Source organism: Macaca fascicularis, chromosome X (genome assembly GCF_037993035.2).
Source record: "Macaca fascicularis isolate 582-1 chromosome X, T2T-MFA8v1.1".
NCBI lineage: Eukaryota > Metazoa > Chordata > Mammalia > Primates > Cercopithecidae > Macaca > Macaca fascicularis.
In genome coordinates this window covers 133680363-133702633 of record NC_088395.1, presented here as the reverse complement: position 1 = coordinate 133702633, position 22271 = coordinate 133680363, and positions in this window count along the sequence as shown.

Sequence of the window (22271 nt, the reverse complement as noted above, 5' to 3'; positions counted from 1 at the left end):
ACTCAATGATTATAAGGAATTACTGCATGTGATAGCTAATTTTATGTTTCAAATTTATTTGGGCACAAAGTGTCACTGTATTTGGTAAAACATTATTCTGAGAGTGCTTGTGAGGTGTTTCTAGATTAGATTAACATTTGAATTGGTAATCTGAGAAAAATTGTCCTAATTTGGGTGGGCCTCATCCAATCCACTGAACGTCTGTATATAACAAAGGTTTGGTGAGACAGGATTCTCTGTTTGTGAGTGATTTGACCTGGGACATCAGTCTTCTCCCACCTTCAGACTTAGACTCATTCTAGAACTTATGTTATTGGTTTTGCTGGTCCTTAGGACTTTGGACTTGGACTGGGACTATACACCATCAGCTCTCTTGGCTCTCCAGCTTGCTGACGCAGATCTGGGAGCTTCTCAGCCGCCCCAATTGGATGAGCCAATTCTTTATAACAATTTCTTTATAATAATTTTCTTTCTATCTATCTATCTATCTATCTATCTATCTATCTATCTATCTATCTATCTATGTATCTACCTACCTATTTATCATCTACATCTATCTATCTATCTATCTATCTATCTATCATCTCTCAGGAGAAACCAGACTCATATACTGGATTTTTTTTTTTTTTTTTTTTTTTACCTTTTCAATGGGTAAAAGGAAACAATTGATCACAATACTTTTTTTTTTTAATTTTTATTTATTCTATGTTGTATACCTTCCAGCTTCTATTTTCTCTCTGGCACAAATCTTTAATTAACTCAAAAAGCATTCACTTACATTCCAGACACTGTCCTGTGTGCTTGGATATTTGTAAACCATTAAGATATCATTCCTGCTCTGAAGAAAAGTAGATTCCAGTAGAGGTCAGAAACAGATAAACTATAAATATATAATTAATTTATATTTTCCTCAACACTATATTAGAAACATCTTTTAATCAATCATTTGATGTTGGCTGATCATCTCAATGTGCCAGGCATTGTTTTTGATAGAATGCAAATAGACAAAAGCAGATTAACATCTGCTCCTATACAGCTTATGTTATAGTTAAAAAGCTACTGAAATATATCAGATAGTGATGAAGAATAATAAATCCAGGAAAGAATAAGATCATATTTCTATTATTTAGCCTTGAAACCAAAGCACACTTTTGATCTGCTTATTCGACACAGCTTGTTCCATTCTCATTCCCAAATAATATTTCACATTTTCAAGACTGCTGCTCCAAGAGCATGACATTTAATCTCTCTCATAAGCCTGCAATGATTTCTTGGGATTAAACTTTATCACATGGATAAATGAACAGATTAGATAGATAGATGAATAAACAGATCATAGAGAGATAGATAGATAGATAGATAGAATGCAAGCATTAATTGCTATGATAAAGGAATGGCTGTCTAATTATCTCATTAGTACTTACCCTGGGTTTCAGAGTCTCAGATACAAGTAATATTTAATGGAAGATTTTTTAAAAAAAAAGACAAGTAAATGAGCTACTTGTCTTTTTTTCAAGCTATGTCATATTTCATAGATAGTGGGATTGGTCACTAATTATTTGTTTGAACCTTGTTCCATTAGCCTTAAAAGTACTGGAAATCCTTCATAAATTATGGCAACTGGTTGTCAGACATTTTTTATGGTTTTGTTATATATAAATGTATATGCATATATTCTCAGATATTTCAGTGGAAAATTGAAAATGACTTTCACATGTATAAGAATTTTCTTCTGTTTCTTCACACCACATCATCTTCTTTATGATTGTAATGTATCTTCTTATACAAGTAAAGAAATGCACATTTCAACCAGCTAAGTTGTAGTATAATGTCTTTTCATTTGACAATCTTTTGAGAATTTTACTTAAGAAGGGCAAAGTGAGTAAAGTTGTCATATATACACAGATTGTAAAAAGTCACTTTATTTTCATTTTATATGTTTTAGAAATTTTCCTTTTGTGGGAATAAGTGAAAGAACATAAATGTAGTTCCTTAATTGGATGCAGAAGGGCTTTTGAAGAAAGAAATTATCTTAAAATGAAGAGCGAAGGATAAAACAATGAAGCTTTTGTAAGGAATAATACTTGCCTACTAATAGCTACCACATGTAATGACTACTCCTGTGCATAATAAGAGCTAACTTCCTTGAACATTTTGGATTAATTGCAGCAGATAAGAACAAAGTGTAATAAGTATGTACTACTTAAGCTTTGCATGAAAATGTCTTTTCTTTATAATAAAAAAGAAACATATAATTCTTGGTTATAATTAACAACTTACAGTTGTTAGGTATGATTATTTCTATGCTTTTTCTTCTGTAGAGATGTTCAGTCTTTTTTCAAATATAACAAGTAGGATTTAAGCAGTTGCACCAGTGATATTGAGCATTTTTCCATATACCCTTTGGGCATGTTGGTTTCCTTTTGAGAAATGTCAATTCATGACGTTTTCCCCCTTTTAAATGGGATTCTTCATTTTCTAATTGTTGAGTTGTTTGAGTTCCTTATATACTCTGCATATTAGTCTCTTGGTGGATGAATAGTTTGCAAATATTTCCTCCTATTCAACAGGTTGTCTCTTCACTGTGTTGATTATTCCCTTTGTGGTGCAGAAGCTTTTCAGTTTAACATAGTTTTATTTGTTTGTTTTTATTTTTGTGTCTGTGCTTTTGAGGTCTTAGCCAAAAGGTAAAATCTTTACCTAAATCGATGACCTGAAGTGTTTTTCCTATGTTTTCATCTAGTAGTTTTATAGTGTGGGGTATAATGTTTAAGTCTTTAATCCATCTTGACTTGACTTTTGTATGACATGAGAGGTAGTGATCCAGTTTTATTCTTCTTCATACGGATATCTAATTTACCCAGCACCATTTATTGAAGAAGGCACCCTTTTGCATATTCTTGATGCTTTTGTGAAAAATCAATTTGCTATGAGTATATGCATTTATTTCAGGGTTTTCTATTATGTAACATTGTTATATGTGTCTGTTTTTATACCAATACCATGCCTTGATAGGTTGGTTGGTTGGTATAGCCTTGTAATATATTCTGAAGTCAAGTAGTGTGATAACTGCAGCTTTTTAATTTGGGGGGACTTATTTTTTTGGTCAGAACTGCTTTGGCTATTTGAATTCTTTTTTGTTGTTGTTGTTGTTCCATGCAAATTTTATAATTGTTGTTTCTGATTCTGTGAATAATGATGTTGGTGTTTTGATAAGGATTGCATTGAATCTGTAGATGACTTTGGGAAGTATGGTCATTTTAGCCATATTAATTCTTCCAATCCATGATCATGAGATGTCTTTCCATTATTTTGTATTCTCTTCAATTGTTTTTATCAGTGTTTTGCAGTTTTCCTTGTGGACATCTTTCACCACCTTGGTTCAATTTATTCCTCAGTATTTGTTGTTGTTGTTGTTGTTGTTGCTATTGTAAATGAAATTGCCTTCTTGACTTCTCTCTCAGTTTGTCATTGGTATATAGAAAAGCTACTCTTTTATATTGATTTTATGTCTTGCAAGTTTACTACATTTGTTTATTAATTCTGAGAGTTTTTTGGTGGAGATTTAGGTTGTTCTACATATAGGATCATATCACCAACAAATGACAATTTGACTTTCTCTTTTCTAAATTTATATGTCTTTTATTAATTTCTCTTGCCTGATGGCTCTGACTAGGACTTCCAGTACTATGTTGAGTGGGAGTTGTTAAAGTGGGCATCCTAGTTTTGTTCTGGTTTTTTGTAAAAAAGTCTTGTAGTTTGTCTCCATTCAGTATGATATTAGTTGTGAGTTTGTCATATATGGCCTTTATTATGTTGAGATATGTTCTTTACATGCCTAGTATGTTGAACGATGTTAGCATGAAGGGATGTTGAATTTTATCAAATGCTTTTTTGGCACCAGTTGAGATGACCATATGACTTTTGTTCTTTATTCTGTTGATGTAATCTATCACATTTATTAATTTGGGTATATTGAACCATACTTGCATTCCTCAGACAAATCTGACTTGATCATAGTTTATTATTTTTTTGATATGCTGCTGGAATTTTTTTGTTAGCATTCTGTTAAGAATTTTTGCATCTATGATCATTGGTCTGTAGTTTTCTTTTTGTTGTTGTACCCTTCTCTGGTTTTGGTATCAGGGTAATGCTGGCCTTGTAGAGAGAGTTAGGAAGAATTTCTCCTCTACGTTTTTTTTGTTGTTGTTGTTGTTGTTGTTTTTTTTTTTTTTTTTTTTTTTTTTTGGTTGTTGTTGTTGTTGTTTTTTCCCCTCTCTTTCTTTTTTTTTTTGGAATAGTTTGAGGAGAATTGGTATTATCAATCTGGGCCTGGAATTTTTCTTTTTTGGGAGACTTATAACTGATTCAATCTTATTACTTATTATTGGCCTGTTCAGCTGTTTTATTTTTCTTGATTCAATCTTGGCAAGCTGTATGTTTCTAAGAATTTGTCCCTTTCCTCTAGGTTTTCCAGTTTGGTGGTATATCTTTGCTCATAATACTTTCTGATGATGTTTTGTATTTCTGTGTTAGCACTTGTAATTCCATTTTCATTTCTGATTTTGTTTGTTTGGATCATTTTTTTCTTGGTTAATGTAGCAAGTGCTTTATCAAATTTATAAAACAACTGTTCTTTTTGCAATCCTTTTCTTTAGTTTTTATTTCTTTAGCTATATTCTGGTCTTTATTTTTCATTTCCGTCTACTAATTTGAGGTCTGACTTCTTGTTTCTATAGTTATTTGAGGTGTGTTATTATATTGTTTATTTGAAATCTTTCCCTTTTTTATGCAGGTGTTTATTGTTATAAACTTCTCTGTTAACACTGCTTTTGCTATATCTTGCATCCTATATTTTGAAAAATGCTGCTATGTAGCATTTTGATTTTCATTTGTTTGAAGAAACTTTTTGATCTCCTCCTTAATATCGTCCTTGACTCGATGGTCATTCAGGAGCATGTTTCCTAATATCTATCTCATTGTACAGTTTCCAAAGCTCCTCTTGGTATTGATTTCTAGTTTTATTTCATGGATCTGAGCATATACTTGATATGGTTTTGATTTTTTTTAAAATGTGTTTATACTTGTTTTGTTGCCTAATATGGTCTATTCTGGTGAATGTTCTATGTGCTCATAAGAAGACTGTGTATCCTGTAGCTATTGGATGAAATGCTTTGCAAATATCTGCTTGGTCAATTTGTTCTCATGTGAAATTTAAATTTAATGTTTGTTTGTTAATTTTCCATCTAGATGATCCAACACTAAGATTGGGGTGTTGAAGTTCCCAACAATTATTGAATAGGAGTCTATCTCTTCCTCTAAGTCTAATAATATTTGCTTTATATATCTGGATACATGGTTGGTGGTTGTATAAAGGTTTGGAATTGTTATATCTTCTTACTCAATTAAGCCCTTCATCTTCATATAGGAACTGTCTTTTATAACTGTTTTTGAGTCGTAATCTGTTTTATCTGATATAAATACAGTTGCAGTGGTGGCAGTTTGGGGCTAAGCATACCTGTCATTGGATCTCATGGAAGCATATGCTGGCACTGGTGTCAGCAGGTCCTGGCAAGTCAATTCTTGGGTCTTTAGATGGCTTGCTCAAATGCCAGTAGTGACAGTGGCAGGCTGAGCAGTTGGGCAGATTCTCAGGGCCAGTGTGGTGGGGATGATGGGAATAGCATAGCAGGATGACCTTCTGTGTCCTGAGTAGCATGTGCTTGCTTGCCATTTTCTGTCGTGGGATGGGTGGGCCTGTCTCTAGGACCACAGGTGGTGCATGCAGAGAGGTGCCAGCTGTGGTGGTAGCAGCTGGGTGGTAAATACAATTTTGGACACCTGGGAGGGATGTGCAGGCACCAACAGCAGTAGACTGAGCTGGGAATTTCCAAAGCCCGTAGACTGCACAGGTTTGGGGGAGACAAAGTCGGGTTGGGCAAATTTATACATAGGCCCCCGATAGTGTGCAGATACCTGCCATATAGGCAGAGGCAGAGCAATTCCCAGGGCCCCAGTAGAATGCTTGAGTGAGATCTCCAGCAGCCATGCTGTAGTCCTTCAACTGGTGAGGGTGGGGCCACCTTCAGTGGTAGCAGCCTATACCAGTGGATGGAGAACACTTGCCCTGTTTGCCTCTCAGCTCAGGAAGTGGCACCCCTCACCACGCTCATGCCTCAGTCTCCGTAGCAGTTCATGATTTGTTCACGTTTCAGCCCCAGCACTACCGCACCCTAGGACAATGTGCAGTTTGTCTAGAGCTGGGCTCTAAAACGGCAGGATACTTAACTGCTTAGCACTTGTTGGGCGTCTGGCACCCAGCACAAGCTACCTCCCTGTTTAAATGCCATCAGGCTGTGTGACCAGGCAACTCCCTATGTTTAATTTCAGGACCCAAAAGGGTCGAAGTGCTTTCCTGTGGCTGGAAATGTAGGAGTCCATGGTGGGAATGCTAACGACTGGGGATCTTTAACTTACTGTTTCCCCAAATTGGTGTTTCCTAGCTCCCAGCTGAACCTGAACAAGCAGGCTGCTTCGTTTTCCTTTTCTTTCTGTCTTTAGGTGTTTTCTGTGATGTTTCTTTTAAATTCCAGTGCTCTCTCTTGGGTGATCTATTCAAAGTGTGACTACTCACTATTTCGGTTCTTCTTAGTGGAGGAGGAGTAGGTAGCATGATGAGTTTTGACAATTGTATACAATCATACAATCACTACAATCGTGAAAATCTATCACTCCAAAAGTAACTATGAGCTCCTTTTACAGTAAGTTCTCTGAAAAAATAAAATAAAAATTTGAACATCCTTCAATCTTGGCAACCACTAAAATGCTTTCTCTACTTATAATTTTGCTTTTCTGGAATATTATATGAATGAAAAATCATGCAGTATGCAGCCTTTTAAGTTGGTTTCTTTTATTTATCCTAATTCATTTGAGATTCATCCATATTATTGTGAGTATTAGTATTTCATCTCTTTTGGTTGCTAAATAGGATTTTTTTTTGGAGATGGAGTCTTGCTCTGTCCCCCAAGCTGGAGTGCAATGGTGCAATCTCAGCTCACTGCAACCTCCTTCTCCTGGGTTCAAGTGATTCTCCTGCCTCAGCCTACTGAGTAGCTGGGATTACAGGCATGCACCACCATGTTTGGCTAATTTTAGTGTTTTTATTAGAGACAGGGTTTCACCATGTTGGCCAGGCTGGTCTCAAACTCCTGACCTCAGGTGATCCACCTCCCAACGTGCTGGAATTACAGGCAATGAGCCATGGTGCATGGCCTCTGAAAAGCATTCTATTTTATGATTGTACTGCAATATATTGCTCTATGTGCCAGTGAATGTGCTTTGGGGTTGTTCCAGTTTTTGACAATTATCAAAAAGACTCCTAGAAACATTTTTGTACAATTTTTGTATAAAGATATACATTTTAAATTAATGTATGACTAGGGGTAGGATTGCTGGTTCATATGATATATGTATGATTTATTTTAAAAGAGATCACCAAAATATGTAAATATTTATAAAATTGTCCTTCACTTTTGTATTTCCATCAGAAATATATGAGATTTCCAGTGTTCTGTATCTTCACCTATACTTTACACTTCCAGTAATTTTTAACTTTAGTTATTCTAGCCAGTCTTTAGTGATATTGCAGTTCTAATTTGCGTTTTTCCAAGTGGCTAGTGATGTTAAACATGTTTACTTGTGCTTACTTAGTATCTGAATATGTTCTTTGATGAACTGTCTATTCAAATCTCTTGCTCATTTTTTTGTTGTGTTGTTTTCTATTTACTTGTAAGAATTCTTTGTATATCCTAGATACAAATCTTTTCTCCGATATGCAAATTGCAAATATTTTCCCTAGTCTGTGACCTCTTTTTTCATTTTTTAAATTTGTTTTGAAGAGACAGGGTCTCACTCTGTCACTCTGGCTAGAATGCAGTGGCACAATCATAGGTTATTGCAGCCTCAAATTCCTGGGCTCAAGTGATCCTTCAGCCTCAGCCTCTTATGTCTTTTTTATTTTCTAAACAGCATATTTCAAAGAGCAGAATTTTTTAATATTGGTGATATCAAATTTATCATTTATACTTTTGTGATTTAAACAATCTTTATTATATCTATGAAATTTTTGTGTAAACCTTGTGCACAAAGATATTTTCCTATGTCTTCTGCAGTTCTTCTTCAGTAAAATAGTCAATAAAGCCCAGTGTTTTCTGCCTGTCTGCCTGCAACACTATTACTATCAATGAGCCTATCAAAGACTCAGAACTTTTTAATAACTAACGATGTATCTGAAATTCTAGAATTTATTGGCTCCTTTTTGGTTATTTTTTGTTTTCAGCCAATATAAAAATCAATATTAAATATTACATTTCCTATTCATTAAATCATATTTAATAAATTTGTACACTGCAATTTTAGTTATATAAAATTTAAGTAGAACTAATAGACATAAAAATCTTGGCCGGGCGCGGTGGCTCACACCTGTAATCCCAGCGCTTTGGGAGGCCGAGGCGGGCGGATAACAAGGTCAGGAGATCGAGACCACGGTGAAACCCCGTCTCTACTAAAAATACAAAAAATTAGCCGGGCGCGGTTGTGGGCGCCTGTAGTCCCAGCTACTCGGGAGGCTGAGGCAGGAGAATGGCGTGAACCCGGGAGGCGGAGCTTGCAGTGAGCCGAGATGGCGCCACTGCACTCCAGCCTGGGCGACAGAGCGAGACTCCGTCTCAAAAAAAAAAAAAAAATCTTATGAAAAGAGAGACAATCATGCTGATTATTCTACTCTACAAGGTTCTGGCCAAATTTGAGACAGGAGGGCACAGCAAGATGGCAGAATAGAAGCCTATGTCATGTGTGCCCTCTGCAGAAACAACACGTTTTAACAACTATCTGTATACAGAAAAGCACTGTGACAAGAATCAAACATCAGGTGAATAATCACAGTACTTGGTTTTAAATTCATCACTGAAAGAGGTATTGGAGTGAGCCATAGAAGCAGTCTTGGATCACTGACCCCACCTCTCTTCCATCCCCAGCCAAAGGCCATGTGATGTGGGAAGTTTTGTGGGAAGTCAAGGACCCCAAATAGAGGGACCAGCTGGATCCATGAAAGAGGGACATAAGTTGTGAAGATTTCATTTTAATATGGACATTTATCAGTTCCCAAATAATACTTTTATAATTTCTTATGCCTGTCTTTACTTTAATCTCTTAATCCTGTTATCTTTGTAAGCTGAGGATGTACGTCACCTCAGGACCACTGTGATCATTGTGTTAACTGTACAAATTGATTGTAAAACATGTGTGTTTGAACAATATGAAATCAGTGCACCTTGAAAAAGAACAGAATAACAGTGATTTGTAGGGAACAAGGGAAGACAACCACAAGGTCTGACTGCCTATGGGGTCAGGAAAAAAGAGCCATATTTTTCTTCTTGCAGAGAGCCTATAAACAGACGTGCCAGTAGGAGAGATATTGCTAAATTCTTTTCCTAGCAAGGAATATTAATATTAATATCCTGGGAAAGGAATATATTCCTGGGGAGAGGTCTATAAATGGCTGCTCTGGAAGTGTCTGTCTTATGCGGTTAAGATAAAGACTGAGATATGCCCTGGTCTCCTGCAGTATCCTCAGGCTTACTAGGTTGGGGAAAAACTCCACCCTGGTAAATTTGTGGTCAGATCGATTTTATGCTCTTGAACCCTGTTTTCTGTTGTTTGAGATGTTTATCAAGACAATACATGCACCACTGAACATAGACCCTGATCAGTAGTTCTGCTTTTGCCCTTTGCCTTGTGATCTTTGTTGGACCCTTATCAGTAGTTCTGCTTTTTGCCTTTTGAAGCATGTGATCTTTGTACCTACTCCCTGTTTTACAGTCCTCCCCTTTTGAAATCCTTAATAAAAAACTTGCTGATTTGAAGCTCAGGTGGGCATCATGGTCCTACCAATATGTGATGTCACCCCCAACGGCCCAGCTGTAAAATTCCTTTCTTTGTAATCTTTCTTTTATTTCTCAGCCAGCCAACACTTATGGAAAATAGAAAGAACCAACATTGAAATATTGGGGGCAGGTTCTCCCAATTGGGAAGTCTGTGTACTTCGGGGAGGGAGAGTGCAGCACTGGAAGACTTTACATTGAACACAGTGCTTCCCTGCTGCATCGGAGAGCAAAGCCATGCTGAGCTCAGCTAGCATCCATGCATGGAGGAAGCATATGAGCCAGACCTGGCCAGAGAGTAATCACCCATCCCAGTTGTCAGAACATGAGTTTTTGAGCAAACCTTGCCACCACAGGCCAAAGTACTCTAGGGTCCTATGTAATCTTGAAAGGCAGTCTAGGACCCAGGTCTGCAATTCTAGGCAACTCTTAGTGCTGGCTTAGGCTCAGAGCCAGAAGACTAGGTGGCACGTGACTCAGGAAGAAACTAGCCAGGGCAGCTTAGGGAGGGCTTGTGGTATCCATACCTCAACCTCAGACTGCACAGCTCACAGCAATGAAAGTGACTCTCCTTCTGTTTAAGGACAGGAGGGTGAGGAGGAAAGAGAACTTGGTATTGTACCTTGGATACCACGTCAGCCACAGTAGGATAAGTGATATGGTTTGGATCTGTGTCCCCAGTAAATCTCACATTGAACTGTAATTCTCAGTGGTGGAGGTGGGGCCTCACCTAAGTGTTGGAGGTGGGAGGTGATTGAATAATGAGGGCAGAACTCTCAAGAATGGGTTAACACCATCCCCTAGTGCTGGTCTCCAGAAAGCTGGTTGTTTAAAAGTGTGTAGCACCTTCTCCAACTTCCTCCTGCTCCTGCCATGTAAAGTGTTGGCTTCCTGTTTGCCTTCCATCATTATTTTAAGTTTCTTGAGGACTCACCAGAAGCCAAGCAGATGCTGCTCTGCTTTCTGTAGAGCCTGCAGAGCTGTAAGCCAATTATGCCAATTACATCTCTTTTCCTTTCTTTTTTTGGGAGACAGAGTCTCACTCTGTCACCCAGGTTGAAGTGCAATGGCATGATCTTGGCTCACTGCAACCTCTGCTTCCCAGGTTCAAGCAAGTCTCCTGCCTCAGCCTCCTGAGTAGGTGGGACTATAGGTGCTTACCACCACACCCGACTTTTTTTTTTAGTAGAGATGAGGTTTCACTATGTTGATCAGGCTGGTCTTGAGCTCCTGACCTCATGATCTGCCCGCTTCGACCTCCCAAAGTGCTGGGATTATTACAGGCATTACCCACCATGCCTAGCCACAATTCTTTTCTTTATAAATTACCTAGTCTCAGGTATCTCTTCATTGCAGTGTGAGAATGGACTAATACAATAGGGCACCAGGCAGAGTCATGAGGCACCCACTCCAGGGCTCAGCTCAAGGATGACATTTCTAGACACATCTTGAGCCAAAAGGAAATCCACCACCTCGAGTGGAAGGACCAGTCTTGGCAGGATTCATCACCTGGTGACCAAAGAGTCCATGGTGCCTGAATAACCAGCAGCGATACTCAGGTAGTCCACAATGGGCTTTGGGCTCTGAGACATGTTGACTTCAGGTGTGACCTAGCACATTTCCAGCTATGGTGGCTATTGTGAAAGACTCCTTATATTTGAGAAAAACAGAGGGAAAAGTAAAAGGGACTTTGTCTTGCACCTTAGGTATCAGCTGAGACACAGTAGGGTAAATCAACAACCAGCCTCCTGGGATTCCTGAGTCCAGGCCTAGGCTTTTGGGCAGCATTTCTGGACCTGTATTATGCCATAGAGGAGCCCATCACCCAGAAGGGTGAATCATAGCCTTGGAAGCATTCACCATAAGCAGACAGAAGAGGCCTTAGATTTTAAGTTTACATTGCCAGTGGCCTACCAGAACCCCCCATTGGCTGGTGGTGGTGGTGGCCACAAGGAGAGGCTCCTCTGCCTGTAGAAAGGGAAGGAAATAGTGGGAAGGACTTTATATTGTGGTTTGAGTGTCAGCTGCAGTAGAATGAAACATCAGGCAAATTTTTAAGGTTTCAACTCTAAATCTTGGCTCCCAGACAACATTTATGGACCTGACAAGGCCTGGAGTAACTTGCTTCACTGAAGGGAAGGAAACCAATCTTGCTGATTTCACCACCTGCTGACTGTAGAGCCCTAGGGTCTTCAGTGAAAATAGGTGATAGACAGGTAGTGGTTGAAGTGGGCCTAGGAGTATACCCAGTGTTCTGCTGCCTTCAGGTCTGACCAGTGCAGTCCCAGTGGTGGTGGCTACAGGGGTTCTTGTGTCACCACACCCAAAATTTGATGTGGCTCAGCACAGAGAGATACAGTCCATGTTTTTGGAGAAAGTAAGGATAAAGAACAAGAGTCTCTGACTGGTAATTCAGAGAATTCTTCTGGATCTTATCCAAGACCACAGGCAGTACCTCTACTAGTCTACAAAAACCACAGTGTTAATGGGCTTGGAGCCCAAGTTTCTTCAAATACCTGGAAAGCCTCCTTAAGAAGTATGGGCATAAATAATCCTAGACTGCACAGACTAAAATAAATACCTAGCTTTTCAAAGCCAAGACACTGACGAACATTAACATGCATCAAGATCACCTTGGAAAAGATGAGCTCATCAAATGAAATAAATGAAGCACCAGGAACCAATCCTGGAGAAACAGAGATATGCGATGTTTCAGACAGATAATTTAAAATAGCTGTTTTGAGGAAACTGAAAGAAATTCAAGATAACATGAAGAAATAATTCAGAATTCTATCACGTAAATTTAACAAAAAAGATTCAAATAATTAGACTAATCAAACAGAAATTCTAGAGTTAAAAATGCAACTGGCATACTGAAGAATGCATCAGGATCTCTTAATAGCAGAATCGATCAAGCAAAAGAAAGAATTTGACCATAAAAACAGGCTATTTGAAAATAAACAAAGAATAAAGCATGCTTACAAGATTTAGAAAAGAGCTTAAAAGGGCAAATTTAAGAGGTATTGTCCTTAAGAGGAGGTTGAGAAAGAGATAGGGGTAGAAAGTTTATTCAAAGGGATAACAGAACTTTTCAAACCTAGAGAAAGTTATTAATGTGCAAGTACAAGAATGTAATAGAACACCAAGCAGATTAAGCCCAAAGAAGACTACATTAAGTCATCAATAATCAAACTCCCGAAGGTCAAGAATAAAGAAAGGATCCTAAAAGTAGCAAGAGGAAAGACACAAATAACATACAATGGAACTCCAATATGCCTAGCATCAGACTCATCAGTGGAAACCTTACAGGCCAGGAGAGATTTGAATTGTATATTTAATGTGCTAAAGGGAAAAAAAAAAAAAGGTTTACTATAGAATAGTGTATCTGGAGACCATATCCTTCAAGCCTGAAGCAGGAATAAAGGCTTTTCTAGACAAACAAAAGCTGAGAGATTTCATAAACACCAGACATATCCTACCACAAATGCTAAAGGGAGTTCTTCAGACGGAAAGAGAATGATGCTAACAAGCAATAAGAAATCATCTAAAGGTACAAAATTTACTGGTAAGAGTAAGCACACAGAAAAACACAGAGTAGTCAACACTGTAATTGTGGTGTGTAAACTAATCTTAAGAAGGAAGAATAAATGATGAACTAATTGAAAACAATAAATACAACTTTCAAAACATAGACAGTACAATAAGACAAATATAATGATGAAAAGTAAAAAAATTGATTGGGAATTCAGTTAAAATGTAGAGTGTTTATTAGTTTGCTTTTTGTGAGTTTGTTTGTTTTTGTTTTGTTTTGTTTTGTTTCTATAAGCAATGTTAAGTTGTCATCATTTTTAAATAATGAGTTACAAGATAATATTTGCAAGCCTCATGGTAACCTCAAATAGAAAAACACACAATCAACACACACGCACACACAAAATAACCAAGAAAATAAATCATACCACCAGAGAAAATTACCTTCACAAAACAAAGACAGATAGGAAAGAAATAAGATAGACAAGACCCCAAAACAATAAGAAAACAACTAGCAAAATGGCAAGAGTAAGTCCCTACTTATCAGTCATAACATTAAATGTAAATAGATTAAACTCTTCAATAAAAATATGGACAGTGCTGAATGAAGAAACAAGAAACAATGATGTGTTCCCTACAAGAAATACACTTCACCTATAAAGACACACAGAAACTGCAAATAAAGTCACAGAAAAAGCTCTTCTATGTCAATGGAAACCAACAAAGAGCAGAAGTAACTATACTTGTATTTTACCAAGTAGATTTAAAGACAAAAACTGTTAGAAAATGCAAAGAATGCCATCATATGATGATAAAAGGGTAAATCCAGCAATTGCATATGACAGGAAATATATATGCACCCAACACTGGAGCACTCAAATATATAAAAGATATATTATTGTAGCTAAAGGGAGACGTAGACCTCTGTAATAGTTGGAGACTTCCACACCTGACTTTCAGCATTAGACAGACTTTCCAAACAGACAACTAACAAAGAAACCTTGGAGTTAATCTGCACTACAGAATATATGGGTCTAACATATATTAACAGAATATTTCATCCAAAGGCTACAGAATACTCATTCTTCTCCTTAGCACATGGAACATTTTCAATGATAGAACATATGTTATGTCACAAAACGAGTCTTAAAACATTTGAAAAATTGAGATAATATCAAGCTTCTTCTCAGACTACTATGGAATAAAATAAGAAACAAGAGAAATTTTGAAAAATATATAAACACATATAAATTAAATAATATGCTCCTGAATGACCAAGGGGTCAATGAAGGAATTAAGAAGGAAATTGGAGTTTTTTTTGAAACAAATAACAATGAAAACACAGCATACCAAAACCAGTGGTATACAGCAAAAGCAGTAGTGAGAGGGAAATTTATAGCTGTAAGTGTCTACATCAGAAAAAGGGGAAAACCTCAAATAAACAACCTAATTATGCATCTTGAAGAAGCAGAAAAGCAAGAACAAACAAAACTCAAAATTAGCAGAAGAAAAAAATAATAAACAGCACAGAAATAAATGCATTTGAAATGAAGTGATGAACATTATCTTCCAAGTCCTGAGGGGAAATGGCAGCTTTCTCCACTGTGAAGATGCTAATTTTCCCTTTCCATGACCCTTTTGTTAGAAGCCAACCTGCAATCAAGGGGAGGAGAGTCAAGCCCCACCCCGGAAGGAGAAGTATCAAAGAGTGTATGGATCTATATTAAAAGTACTATAGTGAGGAGAAAATATTTTGAAAGCTCTGCAAATATCCTGTTTCTCTTTAAAGTTTCATGCTCAGCTTTTTGCTCCTCCTCAAGTATATCCACCATGTCCCTGCTCCCAGGTGCAAGCATGTGCTTGCCCTACTTCTTCCCGCGTGCACTCAGAGGCCTCCTTTATGGCCCTGTCTAAACAGCACCTGCCACCCCCAATTTTTTGACCATCTTTCCTTTCTCTTGATAGCATTAACTGAGCTCACATCACACAATTACCTACTGCTGAAAGCTTACCATCCCACCCTGCCTCACTAGAAGCATAAGCTCCAGGAGACAGGGATTTGCCTCTGTTTTCTGCTCTTTAGAGGGCCTACAACAGAGCCTGATAAATGTTTGCTAAATGAAAAATTGAAAATTAGGACTATTTGGACTCAAATGATCTTAAGACTGTAATTTACACTCATGTTAACTAGTGTTTCTTGTCATTTTAAATCCTTAGCTTATTAGTCAGCCAACATTGGAGTTCCTACTGTATGCAGTCAGTGGGTGGAGGGAGATGGGCAGAGATCATGATAAATAGAACCTTGCCCGGAAAAAAAAGAAATGAAAAAAATAATAAAAAAAGATCAACAAAAGAAAAAGTTGGATTTTTTTTAAAAGATAAACTAAATTGACAAACCTTTAGAAAGACTAATGAAGAAAAAAGAGAGAAAACTCAAATGAATAAATCAGAGATGAAGAGAAAATATTACAACTGATATCATGAAAATTCAAAGTATTCTTAATGACTACTGTGAGCAACTAAATACCAACAAATTGAAATATATAGAAAAAATGGATAAACTCCTAGACATATAGAACCTACCAAGATTAAACCATGAGGAAATCCCCAACCTGAACAAAAAATAAGAAAGTATCAAGATCAAAGCTATAATAAATTGTCTCCCAGCCAAGAAAACCCCGGGACCCAGTGGTTTCACCACTGAATTATACAAAACATTTAGAAAGGAACTCATAGTAAACCTACTCAAACTATTACAAGCAATAGAAAAGGAGAGAGTACTTCCAAACTCATTCCAGGCCAGTATTACTCTGAAAGCAAAATCAAAGACACATCAAAACAAGAAAACTACAGGCCAATATTTCTGATAAATATTGACACAAAAATCCTCAATCAAATACTAGCAAGCAAAATTCAACAATGCATTAAAGAATTCATCCATTGTGACCAAATGGGATTCATCTCAGGGGTGTAAGGGTTGACTAACATTTGCAAATTGTTCAGTGTGATACATTGTATTCACAGAATGAAGGACAAAAATTACATTGTAATTTTAATTGATGCTAAAAAAGCATTTGATGAATTTTGACATCACTTCATGATAAAAATCCTCAAAAAACTAGGTATAGAAGGAACATATATTAAAATAATAAAAGTTGTAGATGACATACATACCACTAGTATCATACTGAATAGGGAAAACCATAAGTCTTTTCTTTAAGATCTAGAACATGACAAGGATGCCCAGTTTCACCACTATTGTTCAACATAGTACTGGAGGTCCCATTTAGAGCAATCAGACGGGAGGGGGAAAAAGGCATTTGGCCTGGAAAGGAGGAAGTCAAATTATCCTTGTAACATATGATGTGTATTTGTAAATACATAACATTTGATGTTATGTATTGTGTATACGTAACATATGATGTTATATTTGGAAAAAACAATCTAAGACTCCATCAATAGATCCTTATAACTGATAAATAAATTCAGTAGAGTTGCAGGATACAACACCAACATAGGAAAATCAGTACCATTTCTATATGCCAACAATGAGCACTCTGAAATGCAGATCAAAAACTAATCTCATTTACAATAGCCACAAACAAACTTAAATAACTAGGAATTAACTTAACCAAAGAATTAAAAAATCTCTACAATAGAAACTATAAAACACTGATGAAAGTAATTTAAGAGGACATCAAAAGATGGAAAGATATTCCATGTTCATTCATTGGAGGAATCCGTATTGTGAAAATGTCTACACTACCCAAACCAATCTACAGATTCAACATAACCCCTATCAAAATGCCAATGGCATTCTACACAGAAATAGAAAAAAAAATATCTTAAAATTTATATAAAACCTAAAAAGTTCCAGAATAGCCAAAGCTATTATGAGTAACAAGAAAACAAACAAACAAATAAAAAAAACAAGCTGGAATAATCACATTACCTGACTTCAAATTATATTGAAGGGCTATAGTAACCAAAACAGCCTGATACTGGCATAAAAAACAGACACGTAGACTAATGGAATAAAATAGAGGACCCAGAAACAAATCCACACATTTATAAGAAACTTATTTTTGACAAGGTACCAAGAATATACACTGGGGAAAAGACAGGCACAAATGATGCTGTGGAAACAGGATATCCATAAGCAGAAGAAAATTAGAGCCCTATCTCTCATCATATACAAAAATCAAATCAAAATGGATTATAGACTTAAATTTAATGTCATAAACTATGAAACTATGACAAGAAAACATTGGAGAAACACTCCAGGACATCAGTCAGGGCAAATATTTCTTGAGGAATACACAAAGCACAGGCAACCAAAGCAAAAAGTATGATCATATTAAGTTAAAAGCTTGTGCATAGCAAAGGATACAATCAGCAAAATGAAGAGACAACCCACAGAATGGGAGGAAATGTTTGCAAACTACTCATCTCACAAGACATTAATAAGCAGAATATATAAGGCATTCAAACAACTCTATTAGAATAAAAATCCTATATTCAAATTAAATAGGCAAAAAATCTGAATAGATATTTCTCAAAAGAAGGCATACAAATGGCAAACAGGCCATTTGAAAAGATGTTCAACATAAATGATCATCAGAGAAATACAACTAAAAAGTAAAATGGAATATAACCTCACTCCAATTAAAATGGCTTATATCCCAAAGACAGGCAAAAACAAATGCTGGTGAGGATGTGAAGCAAAGGGAACCCTTGTACATTGTTTATGTGAGTGTAAATTGGTATAACCACTATGAAGAACAGTTTGGAGGTTCCTCAGAAAACTAAAAATAGAGCTACCATATGATCCAGCAAGCCCCACTTCTGGGTATTCGCTCACAAGAAAGGAAATCGGTATGTTGAAGGGCTATCTACATTCCTATGTTGGTTGCAGCATTGTTCAAAATAGCCAAGATTTGAAGGCAATCTTAGTGTCTAACAGATTAAAGGATAAAGAAAATATGGTGCTTACACAATGGAGTAATAAAAAAAGCCATAAAAAAGGGTGAGATACTATCCTTTGTAACAACATGTATGGAACTGGAGATCATTATGTTAAATGAAATAAGCCAGGCACAGAAAGGAAAATATTGCATGTTCTCACTTATTTGTGAGGTCCAAAAATCAAAACAATTGAATTCATGGAGATAGAGAATAGAATACTGATTACCAGAGGCTGGAAAGGTTATTGAGGTGGGAGGGTTGAAAGGGATGTGGAGATGGTTAATTTGTAAAATAAAAATTGTTAGAATTAATGCATAAGACTTAGTATTTGATTGCACAACAAAGTGACTATAGTCATTATAATTTAATCATACATTTAAAAATAACTAAAAGAGTATAATTGTATTGTTTCCAACACAAATAATAAATGCTTAGGTGAATGAATACCCCATTTTCCATGATGTGATTATTTCTCATTGTATGCCTCTTTGAAAATGTCTCATGTACCCCATAAATATATGAACCTTCTATTTACCTACAAAAATTAAAAATTTTAAAAATTAAGCCAGTTTATCAGTCAGGATATGCTAGATTATTCTGCAGTCACAAGCAATTCCTCATGATCTTTTGAGCACTAAACTTTCTTAAAAGCTTCATAGCCTTTTTCCTTCTCTGTAAGTTTTTTTTTTTTTTTTTTTTTTTTTTTTTTTTTTTTTGAGACGGAGTCTCGCTCTGTCGCCCAGGCTGGAGTGCGGTGGCGCAATCTCGGCTCACTGCAAGCTCCGCCTCCCGGGTTCACGCCATTCTCCGGCCTCAGCCTCCCGAGTAGCTGGGACTACAGGCGCCCGCCACTGCCCCCGGCTAATTTTTTCTATTTTTAGTAGAGACGGGGTTTCACCATGGTCTCGATCTCCTGACCTTGTGATCCGCCCGCCTCGGCCTTCCAAAGTGCTGGGATTACAGGCGTGAGCCACGGCGCCCGGCCTACCTTCTATGTAAGTTTTTATACTTATTGAGCAATCTTTGCACACTCCCTCAACTCCACTACCTATCCAGCATGTGGTAAATAGTATTCTACACTCTAATTATATGAGATTAACATCTTCAGATATTAAATATGAGTGAAATTCTGCAGTATTTGTCTTTATGTGCCAGTCTTATTTCCCTTAACATAATGTCCTCCTGGGTCTTCTGTATTGCCACAAATGACAGAATGTTCTTGTACAGTAGAATGACTGTAGTTAACAATATATTGCATATTTCAAAATAGAAAAAAGAGGAAATTGTAAATGTTTTAACCACAAAGAAACAATAAATGTTTGAGGTGATGAATATGCTAATTACCCTAGTTTGATCATTACACAATGTATATATGCATTGAAATATCACATTATACTCCATAAGTATGTACAATTACTATGTGTCAATTAGAAATAAAATGAAATATTTGATTCCAGTCAGTTTCATGTGCTGATGGCTACAACTATAATTATTTTCCAAGTATTCTCATTGGATTAATTGTATTTCATTACTTTCTTGTCTCCGTGCTTTCATCTGTCGGTCTAGTTGCAAAGACTTTGTGCCAATCATACTGTGGTGGAAAAGACAAATATTTACATTCATGTATCATTTAAAAATGGGAATACATTCTGTGGAATTATTTTGTAGTTGTATGAAGATCATAAAGTGTACTTAAACCTAGATGGTGCCACCTACCACATACCTAGGCTATGCAATATAGCCTATTCCTCATAAGCTACAAGCCTATACAATGTATTACCATACTGAATACTGTAGGCAATTGTTACACAATGGTAAGCATTTGTGTATCTTTTCTTTCTGGAGACAAAGTTTTGTTCTGTGGCCCAAGCTAGAGTGCAGTGGCATGATAATGGCTCACTGCAACCTCTGCCTCTTGGGTTCAAGCTGTTCTCATGCCTCAGTCTCCTGAGTAGCTGGGATTACAGGCATGCACCACTATGCCCAGCTAATTTTTTGTATTTTAGTAAAAACGGAGTTTCACCATGTTGTCCAGGCTGGTCTTGAACTCCTGACCTCAGCCAATCTGCCCCCCTTGGCCTCACAAAGTGTTAGTATTACAGGCATGAGCCCCCATGACTGCACACTTGGGTATCTTAATATCTAAACTTAGAAAATTACAGTAAAAGTATGTTTTTATAATCTTATGGTAAAACCATCTTTTTTTATGGTTAGTTGTTGACTGAATTGTCATCATACTGCACATGGCTGTAATTCCTTTTTTCTCCAGACATTTTATTTTATTTTTCCAAAAGTTATTGGCGTTCAAGTGGTGTTTGTTTACATGAGTAAATTCTTTAGTGGTGATTTGTGAGATTTTGGTTCACCCATCACCTGAGCAGTATACACTACACCATTATTTGTAGTATTTATCCCTCACCCCCCTCACACTCTTCCTCCCAAGTTTCCAAGGTCAATTCTATCATTCTTATGCCTTTGCATCCTCCTAGCTTAGCTCCCACATATCAGTGACCGCATACGATGTTTGGTTTTCCATTCCTGAGTTACTTCACTTAGGATAGTAGTCTCCAATCTCATCCAGGTCGCTGTGAATGCCATTAATTCATTCCTTTTCATGGCTGAGTAGTATTTCATTGCATATGAAATACTATTTTCTTTATCCACTTATTTCTTTATCCACTTGTTGATTGATGGGAATTTGGGTTGGTTCCATGATTTTGCAATTGTGAATTGTCCTACATTAAACATGTATGTGCAAGTATCTTTTTTGTATAATGACATCTTTTCTTCTGAGTAGATACCCGGTAGTGGGATTGCTGGATCAAATCATAGATCTACTTTCAGTTCTTTAAGGAATCTCCACACTGTTTTCCATAGTGGCTGTACTGGTTTACATTCCCACCTGCAGTGTAGAAGTGTTCCCTGATCACCACATTCATGCCAATATTTACTGGTTTTTGTCTTTGGATTATGGTCATTCTTGAAGGAGTAAGGTGGTATAGCATTGTGGTTTTGATTTGCATTTTCCTGAACATTAGCGATGTTGAGCATTTTTTCATATGTTCGGTGGCCCTTTGTATATCTTCTTTTGAGAATTGTCTATACCTGTCCTTAGCCCAGGTTTTGATAGGATTGTTTTTTTTTTTTCTTACTGATTTGTTTGAGTTCGTTGTAGATTCTGGATATTAGTCCTTTGTCAGATGTATAGATTGTGAAATTTTCTCCCACTCTGTGGGTTGTCTGTTTACTCTGATGTCTGTTCCTTTTGCCATGAACTCTTTAGTTTAATTAAGTCTCAGCTATTTATCTTTGTTTTTATTGCATTTGTTTTTGGGTTCTTGTTCATGAAATCCTTGCCTAAACCAATGTCTAGAAGGGTTTCTCCAATGTTATCTTCTAGGATTTTTCTAGTTTCAGGTCTTAGGTTTAAGTCCTTAATCCATCTTGAGTTGACTTTTGTATAAGGTGAGAGATGAGGATCCAGTTTCATTCTCCTACACATGGCTAACCAATTATCTCAGCACCATTTGTTAAAAAGGGTGTCCTTTCCTCACTTTATGATTTTATTTACTTTGTCAAAGATTAGCTGGCTGTATTTGGGTTTATTTCTGGGTTCTCTATTCTGTTCCATTGGTCTATGTGCCTATTTTTATACCAGTACCATGCTGTTTTGGTGACTATGGCCTTATAGTATAGTTTATAATCAGGTAGTGTGATCCCTCCAGATTTGTACCTTTTGCTTATTCTTGCTTTGGCTACGTTAGCATTTTTATGGTTGCATATAAATTTTAGAATTATTTTTTCTAATTCTGTGAAGAATGATGGTGTATTTTG